We start from the raw sequence: 9,958 nt of genomic DNA, 5'->3' as shown, positions 1-9,958 counted from the left end.
TTTGCAACTGGAAGAGGGCTAAATCCTATCACTCATACAAACAGAAAATCCAAATCATCGTAGGCTCTTCCAATCCACTGGAAGTCCTGGACAACTACTAACAGTCCTCTCATTACCTTAAATCTAATTCCATCCCTTTGAATCCACTCTAATGCATCGTTCCAAACTGGCCCTTAGTGTTCTTAGTTCCTTGGGTCCTCTCCAGGGTTCTTAGGACTTTTAAGCCCAAAAAGATAATGGGCTTGAGATGTGTAGTACGAGTACTGAACAAAGACAAACAATAAAAATAAACAGAGATAAAGACGGGAGAGACATTCACAGTCAATGAAAAGGGTTAATCTCACCTAACCTAGCTGAAGTTTCAACACGAGGTCATCACGAGTGTGTGAAAAAATTAAAAAAAAATAAAATCTCTCGCTTAACCTGAAGAAAAATAGGAGATATGATAAGATGGGTGTTTAGGGCATGGTTTCGGTGGATCCCTGACTGTGGGGCCCACCTTGATGTATATGCCTTACATAAGCGCCGGCTGTACCACAATGAACAGTGGTGATTGACCTATCATCCATGTCTTTTTGACCTCAAATAAACATTCGGGTGGCCCCCAAGAAGTTTTAAATTGTTGGTTTTCAATCACTACCATTTCCTATGGTGCGGGCCACCCACCAAAATTTGGATCTGCTACATTTTTTTTTTTTTGGGATCATGCCCTAAAATGAGTTTCAAAAACAGATGAACAGCCTGGATGTAAGCCACATACATCAGGGTGGGCCCCAAAGAGCTCAACCGACCTCAAATCCATCGAAGCCGCCGGTGTGTTTAAATGTAACAAGGAGACACCAATCAATGTATGCACATTGCATACTGAATGCAGTTTTCATAAAAGAAATAACTTTCTCAGAAATAATTGAGAAGAAAATTTTGACAAGTGCTTTGAAATGCCATGTAAGCATTCGCTAATCTGTGATCTATGTTCAATTAATCTGAATTCTACAAACGATCATTAATTGGAGTAGGATCATCCCTCAAAACATAGTTTGTGCTGACGACCCATGTACTGTGGGCCCCATTGAAGTTTGTGTTCACTATCCATCTATCATGGGCCCCACACTTTGGAATTGATACACATCTCAAACAGTCATCATACTATGCTTAAACAGTACATAACAGCAATTCAAACTGTCTTAAATGCAACATCAACAGAAAATCCACAAAAGTAAATACATGTATTAACTTAAATGCAACATCTTTGGTGTTGTTTGAAGTTCTTCCTCAGTCAAGCACTCAGGCAGATCTCTTCCATCACTGCTGCAGGCATTCCTTTCAGAAGTATCAGTTGGCTGCAAGCATTCCTTTCTCAACGCCCTCTTTCTGTGTTGTTCCTTTGACTGCTGAAGTTTGAATATTTAATGAATTCATGGAATTCAGTTTTAGACTCCCAGCTTTTGTGGTTGAAAATGCAATGCTTTCTCCATCCAATGATTCGGGCACCTGAGAACAGGAACTGTGCAAGGGTCTGAAACAAACCGCAGGATCCATTTCGGAACCGTGCTGCCTGCAGATTCCAAAGCTCCATTGGGGCAGGGCCAACCGGGTCAGTTTCCTACGTATTGCAAAAAGCTAATGCCGTGCCGCCTGCCCCCTTCAAAATCATGTCGAGGGTCTCAGAGGCCTGTGACTGCTCCAAATCTAAAATAGAGTTGATGATGATACCTCCCCATCAAATCTTTCATCAAATGCTGCTAGTAGTGCTCTTTGCATTTGCTGAATAGCTGCTGTATTGCTCTCAATCCCTGTTAAACTGTCTGATACATTCTGGGTTTAAAAACAAAGGTTATGACCATCATTTTTGTTCGTATAAAATGTTTGGAAATTTAGTGCACGGAAGAAGTCAACGGGAAAATCTATAGAGAGCCTTGTGGTGCCCTTCAACAACCAGCGCCATGCATTGGGTAGAGTTCCCAATTTCTTTTTGAGTACCCAACTGGTGCACATAAACATCAGAGCCAGTTGTTAAATGGAACCTTGTGGCCTGTGAACAGAATCTCTATGTCTAGCAAAGGAATTTCTCCATAGAATTAGTGGTCAAACTCTTATAGTAACCTCAAAAGAACTAAGGAATTGAGGAAAGAACAAACTCCCTATCATTTCAAGCCAATCCAAATAAGCATAAGGGTTGCATTGGAGCCCTCCATCCATACCAAAACCAGAAAACTCATTTCTCAAAACAGGAAATCTCTCCTTTCCATCCCCTCGTCCACTCCAAAAACCTTTCACTCTCTTCTCACTGTCAAAGATAATATACCAAACCCACCATAGCCCAAAAGCCGGCAATTTCCACATTAAATTCCATACACAAAACCAACATAAACACAGAAGTAAAAGCCCTGATGAGGAACAACTGCAACACTACAAGAAAACCTCCCACCTGAAATTCTCACCCCGGAACCACTGTTTTCATGAGAACTAAAGCAAAAAAGATCGGCTTTGTAGCTTCTTCATTCAAAAACTTAATTAAAAAAACTACTCAGCAAAAACTCAGCTGCCGAAAAAAAAAAAAAAAAAAACTGAAATTCCACCCCAATCATACCTCCATTTCATCACCATTTGAAGATTCAAATTTCCCTCCTTTTTTTCCATTCAAAATCCTCCCAAGAACAAGACCCACATGTAGAAACTAGAAATCCCACCCACAAAATCATAAAATCTGACCTTTATCATACAAACACCCAAAAAATCCTCCCAAAATGCCAAATTTAATCCTCCAAGCAAACACAACTCAAAATGCCAAATTCTTCTTCTTCTTCTTTTTTTTTTGGAAGGTTAATATATTTGGTACCATGGAAAGTGGAGAATTTCTCTATATTTTATTTTATTGACAACAAAAAAGCTCTCTTATGGAAGCACATGCCTAATTATTATTATTTTTAACTCAAAATGCCAAATTCTTTTCCTCCAAGCAAAAAACCTCAAGAAATCATGTCCTTCAAGCCATTAAACCTACAATCGGCACAAAGAAATGAGGAGAAAATGGTTTCAAAATTGCTGACTCGTCAAGAGCGCAATCGAATGCCCTTTGAGCTGGTTTAGTCAAGGGCAGATGCTCAGGACTGAAATAGTACATGTCCAATTTTCCCAGGTAACACGACAATTTCCTCTCATACTAACCAGGAAACGTGTCTAGCGGATACTTTTTGCTGGCAATTTTGTGGGCATTATGGTGAGAAAGAAATAACAAATGTTTTAACAATCTCTCTGCTCTGGGGGTGTTTTCCACAGCCAAATCTCACATCGTTGAGTGGGCAGCCTCTGTCCTTGCCGAAGGACAGCAATTTGAATTGCTCCTGTTGAAAAATCTATAGTTGTAATCCTTATATGATTGCCTGAGGGTTTGGGCGTACGAAATCTGTTTGTATTTGAGTCTTCTAGCACCTGCATAGAGCTGTTGTACACTTTTATTTTTTATTGGCCTCTTGGTCCTATCTTTTAAATAAATCTTGTCATCTTTTTTAAAAAAAGTATATATTTTTCTCTCGTACTTTGAAAAGAGTAATTCCATTATCACGTAAAAACTTAGATGCAACACCAATTCTTGCAAACAAAAGATATAAAAACACTAAAAAGGAAAGAAATGGGCTTGAGTGTTTGTTGAGAAACAATATTAACATCTAACCATACCTTAACTGGAAAAGGTACCACCGAAAAGAAGGAACTTGAGTTAATCTGGTAAAGAAGAATATAGGATACACAGGTCAAAAGACAAAGGAGAAGCACGATACGCAATTGAGCTAGATGTTAACAATAAGCATGTGAGCTGCCAGCGAATACTTAGGTATAACAAATAAAACAAGATAACATAGTCCTGGAGTGAAGGGTTATTTTTCTGAACCCAGCAGCATGTTCATGTCATACTGTACTTACACAAGCGCAAAATAGCTTAACACAGGTCTCAACCTCCGATTATCATGAATGAGGTTGTTAGAGAGGTCTAAAGATTGCCTGCAAATAACAAGAGCCCTCAACCTAATCAAATGCTCAACTCATAGTTACTAAATTCTATTGTATAAATCACTTGGCAGCTATAAGTTGGACAGCTTAATAGGACACAACTGCTCTGTATTCACTATTAATAACAGACACAGGCTCAATGATATTCACTATAAGTTACAAAAATGAGTTCTCTCCATGCTGGAGGCGTACAAAATGGAGTTCTCTCCCTTATAGAGGCTTCATTCAGACTAGGGTGTCTGCTTTGTTTGATTTCCACATCTTGTATTTCAATTCCTCTATGCCATGGGCTGCAATGGACACCTATCTAAACTGAATTGCGAAAATTTATTTTTACCAAGAGGAAGCAACGAAAAATGATGATGGTTCTTAGAATTCATAATGAGGAGCTAGCACACAAATTGCGGTTTAAATTCCTTCCAGTTTGAAAGGAATTTCGTTGTGATTCGGAGGTCAATCTCTCAATATGATGCAAAGGGAGGTAATTATGATTCAATCACTTCCATGCTTCTACTCTAATTGAGTAACTAGAATATTATAATTCAATTCCACATTGCATCCACACAACCTGATCCATAGCTCAAGTGGTAGACTGAGTGAAAGATACCTCGTTTCAACACTGAGGTCTTGGTATCGATTCCCTAATGGGGGTGGCTAACAGTGATGTGTGAATTGACAGTGGGGTGTACTAACAAGCTAATGGAAAAAAAAAAAAAACATACCCTGAAATAGCTTCAAGCTAGCACAAGTCACAACCAAACAAAGCAAGGACACATGCCATCCGCACGAGTACATGTTCAACCAGGAGAAAGAAAATAAGAAACAGAACAATGGAAGTAAAACTTACGTTCCATTCAAGATCCCCAAAAGAACAAAACCCAGATGCAGAAAATTGAAATCCCACTCCACAGTATCACAAAAATCCCACCTTTATTATACAAGCACCCTCAAAATCCTCCCCAAAACAAAACCCAAAATGCCAAATTATTTTTCTCAAAGCAAACAAAACTCAAAATGCCAAATTCTTTTTCTGAAAGCAAACAAAACTCAAACCATGGGTATACACCGTCCGCCCAAGCACATGCTCAACCAGGAGAAAGAAAATGCAAAACAGCAACCCCATCTCATCTCTCTCTCTCTCTCTCTCTCTCTCTCTCTCTGTCTCTCTCTCTCTCTCTCTCTCTCTCTCTCTCTCTCTCTCATCAAACTCTCTGATAGAAATATTTTCAAGATTCTCCATTCTCCAATTCATAGCATTTCTGAAATGGCAGCTCGAACCCTTTCACTTCTTCTGCTGCCTTCAAATGCCTTCTCCCCAGAAATTCCAAGCCAGAAGCACAATCATCAGAAAATAAGCAAAACCTATTTGAGATTTCCCCATAAAAGAACGAAATCCACTCCTCAAATCATCACAAACGCATCCAATACGATGCAGAGTTATACTACTTACATAGCAGATGGAAGGAACGAAGGCTTGCAGTGTGGCCAGCACCATGGAGCCCACCTTGATGTATTGTTATATATCCACGTCCTCCATCCGTTTTTCGATATCCTTTTGGTGCATGGTCTCAAAAATGAAGTAAATCAAAAAATCAGGTGGACCACACCACACGAAACATTGATTATTGAACACTCACCATCAGAAGCCTTTTGTGGGCCCTAGGAAGTTTTTAATGGTGGGCATTCAATCAACAACTGTTTCCTGTAGTCTGGTCCACAGGAGATTTTATCAGCTTCATTTTTGTACCCATACCTTCAAATAATCTGAAAAAAACAGATGAACGGCTCGGATATACAACACAAACATCAAGGTGGGCCCCATGGTGCCGTCCTCACCAAACTCACTATTCCCCAAAGCTCACCGAATCAAATTCGGTACCTCCCTTAATTTGTGGGCCCGTTTCTGACGAAACTACCTCAGCCAATCATTTTACGCCACATCCTGCCACCACCAGAGTCACCATAATCCTCTTCCATCAGAGGGAGATGAGTTTGATAGGAGAACATATCTTTTATTATTATTTTAAAAGTAGAAAAAGGGTAGTATTCCCATTACAGAAGCATCCCATTAAAGAAGCAGCAACAGATACCAAGCAAAGCAAAGCAGAGCAGCAGCAACAGCAAAAATCATACTCCACTACTAACTAACTGCATCATCATCGATAATAACAACTATAAAAACCACTACAGCAATAGTAATTCTACTTGATTGTCCCCAACGCTCCCCCACAAAATCAATATATGAAATGAAGAACCGTTTTCAGGGCAAGTGCAACGTGAAGCAGTACAACAGCTACCCACACTAGCTTCTTGGCCACAGCAATGGATACAGGCACTCGTGGAAGTAGCACTGAGAGCAAAAACAGTCCCATACCCAATTCAAAGGTGGCGAGAACCACAACGGCATAAGCTTTCAAGAGAAATTCGTGACGTGGGTTTTCATAAACCCTGATCGATAGACCACCAACCATCTCAATTGTAGAAACTGTAATTGAAAGGACCGCTACCTTCAACATATCCTTCTGGGCTAGCTTTGTGACGGATATGTTTGTGATGCCGTCTGAGATGTTGATGATGGAATGGTCCACCGCCATCTCAGCCGTTTTTTTGTTTGAGGGAGTTGAGAAGGGTGGAGAGGGTGATGGGAGGAAGTGAAATGCACGCCGCCAGTTATAGGGAGTTGGGGTCGTCTGGAAAGTCCCCATGAAGGAAGGTTCCTCGTAAGTGAATGGATCTTTTAGTATAAAATAAACCTCTTGTGGATGGATCTTTTAGAATAAAATAAACCTTTTGCCTACCTTAATCAAAGGTCTGTTGTTACGTGAGCGTAGATGGGATTAGGTGGGATACGTTTGATCCCGTACAGATTTTATTCCGCTCTCCAGGGTTGGGATCAAAATGTCCTTGCTCCTTCTAGCTCTTTTTCCTTTTCTTCAATTTTTTCTTTTTTGAAAAATAAAATATAAATGAATAAGAAATAATACTAATAATTACCTCCAATATCTTCTTCTACATTTTTAGAAAATAGATAGAAAATGAAAATAAAAATATTAAATAAATAAAATATCTTCTCTCTCTCTCTCTCTCTCTCTCTCTCTCTCTCTAAAAAAACTTTTTTTTTCTGAAAAATGATAAATAAATGAGAAAAATATACCTTCAATATATTATTCCTCTTTTTCAAAAAATAAAAAGAGAAGTAATTTAAATATCAAATAAATAAAATATTTATCTTCTTTTTTCGTTTTTTTTTTTTGTTTTTTTTTAAATGAAAGAAGACAAACAAATTATAATATATTTTTCATCTTCTTTAGAAAATAGAATGAAAATGAAAATAACACATAATTAAAACAACTTACTTTATTCTTTTTATTTTTCCTTTTTCTTTTTGAGAAAAAATGACAAATTAATTATAAAATTAACTAATGAATAGAAGGAAAAAAAATCTTATTAATCTTCTTAAATAAAAAGAAAAAGAAAAAGGAAAAGAAAAAGAAAATAAAATGTACTTTCATATTTTCATTATTCATCCTTTTCTTCTTCTTCTTTAAAAATAAAATAAAATGAAAACTAAGACCTAAGCACCCAATAGAGAAATGGGACCCTAATATTCAACAAATAACTAAGACCCTATGCTGATAGGATATGATCTCATTTCATTTTATTGAGTGGTAAGATTAAAATTCCTTTAAAAGTTTAAAGATAAATTTGTCCAAACTTTTTTTAAAAAATTGTTTACTCACTTAAGCTAAATAAGTTCTTAGAGAAAAAATGATCTCCCCATCATTTATTTTTTAAGAAATTTTTTCTTAATTTATATATCTATATATATATAGCTTTATCAAATAATTTATTTTTAAAATAATTTTTTTAAAAAGAATAAGTAAATAAGTCTTAATCTTTTATTAATGTTAGGATCTCAGTTCTTTTCTTGTGATCATATCTCAGTTTTATACTGAGTGTTAGGGCTTCAGTTCTATGTTAATATTTGGATCTCAGTTTTCTATTAATTGTTAGGGTTTTAATTGTCTGTTAAATGTTAGGGTTTTAGTTCTCCGTTGAATGTGGGGGTCTTAGGCCATGTGTTGTTAACGCTGAATTTTTGCACTTAACACGGAATGGGAAAATTTTCCGTGTTTAGTGGTGTTTGTTAATGCGTTATTAATGCGGAAGACGGAAAGCGCTAAGTGATTTTTCACTGAATTCTTTCCGTGATAGGAGTCTAGCTTAATGGTGAACACGGAATGCGCTCCATGATTTTTTATTAAACAAAAATTTTTTGCTTCCAAAAGTATCCCTTTTCAAGTTACTACGGATATTTTTTTCTTTTAAATTGTTCGCGCAATACAAAATCAACCTTTAACCTATGAAACTTCTTTATGCCTTACCATGATTTACGCGTTTGATCCACACCGTCCATCAACTTTTTCAGATAATTTAAGGTGTGATCCAATAAAAGAAGCGGGTCTAATGATTAATTGGACCATAAGGTAGGGATTGAACGTCCACTGTTAAAAACTTCTTGAGAGCTGGAGAAGTTTCAGATCAAGCTGATATTTGTGTTTTCACTTCATCCATGTATACATGACCTAATGAATAGGTTAGATGGTAAAAAAACATCACAGTGGCCCTTACAAAGGTTTCAACAATGGATGTATACATGAATTTTTTAATGGTGAAAATCATTATTCCGCTGCTATTTTTGGTGTGGTCCACTTAAGCATTGGATCTACATCATTTTTGTGTTCATGCCTTAAAATAATCTGAGAAAATGGATTGATGGTTTGGATGTACAGATACATCACGGTGGGCCCGCCCACAGTTCGGAGCTAGGGACGGGCGGTGGCAGTACGCAATCCGCTTCCTGGAAAACGGATTGGCTACTCCCACTGCCACAGGCCAATGGCTGGTGGTCGGTGCTCTGTGGGCCCCACCATGATGTATGTGTTTCATCCATGCCGTCCATCTATTTTTATATATCATTTTATGGTATGAAAGAAAAAATGAACTATATATCAATCTCAGGTGGACCACATTACAAGAAACAGTGTTGAATGAACATTGATCATTAAAAACGTTTTAGGGGCCATAAAAGTTTTAGATAAGATTAATATTTATTGTTTACCTTCATCTGGGTCTTTATGAACTAATTAACAGATTGGATGTCAAATAAACAGTACAGTGGGCCTTAGAAGGATTTTAATGGTGGATATCCATTCATTTTTTTCCTATGGTGTAGCCCACCTAAGATTTATATCCCTGTAATTTTTTATAACAAGCCCTAAAATTATCTGTAAAAATGGATGAGCAGAATGGATGAAACACGTACATCATAGTGGGGCCCACAGAGCACGAACCACCAGCCGGCTGGTGTCAGGTGGAGTAGCCAATCCGTCTCTGAGCCAGGTACGGGATTGGAAGTGGATTGGCTGCTGTATTGACATCAGCAAGTTATGTGGGTCGCATCATGATGTATTTATTATATCCAAACCGTCCATTCATCTTGCGAGCTTGTCATAAGACTTGAGCCAAAAAATAAAATAGATCTAAAGATAAATTGGACCACACTGCAAAAAGCAGTAGGGGATTAAATGTCTACCGTTGAAACCCTTTTGGGGTCACAAAAGTTTCGGATCAATATAAAATTTGTTTTTCCTCTTTATTCAGATATTTTTGACCTTATGAATAGATTAGGTGCAAAATAAACATTACAGTGGGCCTACAAATTTTTTAACGGTGAAAATCATTATCCCGCTGCTATTTTTGGTGTGGTCCATTTGAGTTTTGGATATGATTCATTTTTTTGGAAAATGCTCTAAAATAATCTCGAAAAATTTATGAACGGTGTAGATATTATAAATACATTATTGTGGGGCCCATGTAACTTTGATCTCCTTTGATTCCCATGACTAGGACCTCGAGGAGCGTCTTGCGCACCACACGTATCTACACC

The 9,958-nt window shown here is 37.5% G+C and overlaps 1 long non-coding RNA gene across 1 annotated transcript; it reads right to left on the bottom strand.

Annotated features, from left to right (window-relative positions):
• Positions 1 to 1,118: 1,118 nt before the first annotated feature.
• On the bottom strand, positions 1,119 to 5,482 carry LOC131220847 (uncharacterized). The gene is made up of 2 exons (XR_009158863.1): positions 3,679 to 5,482; positions 1,119 to 1,815 (listed from the first exon to the last, which is right to left on the bottom strand). It is a non-coding gene; the product is annotated as an uncharacterized LOC131220847 (long non-coding RNA).
• Positions 5,483 to 9,958: the final 4,476 nt, after the last annotated feature.

Source organism: Magnolia sinica, chromosome 12 (assembly GCF_029962835.1).
Source record: "Magnolia sinica isolate HGM2019 chromosome 12, MsV1, whole genome shotgun sequence".
NCBI classification, from domain to species: Eukaryota; Viridiplantae; Streptophyta; class Magnoliopsida; order Magnoliales; family Magnoliaceae; genus Magnolia; species Magnolia sinica.
The sequence above is the reverse complement of the archived record's forward strand: the minus strand, read 5'-3'. Positions and strand labels throughout refer to the sequence as shown.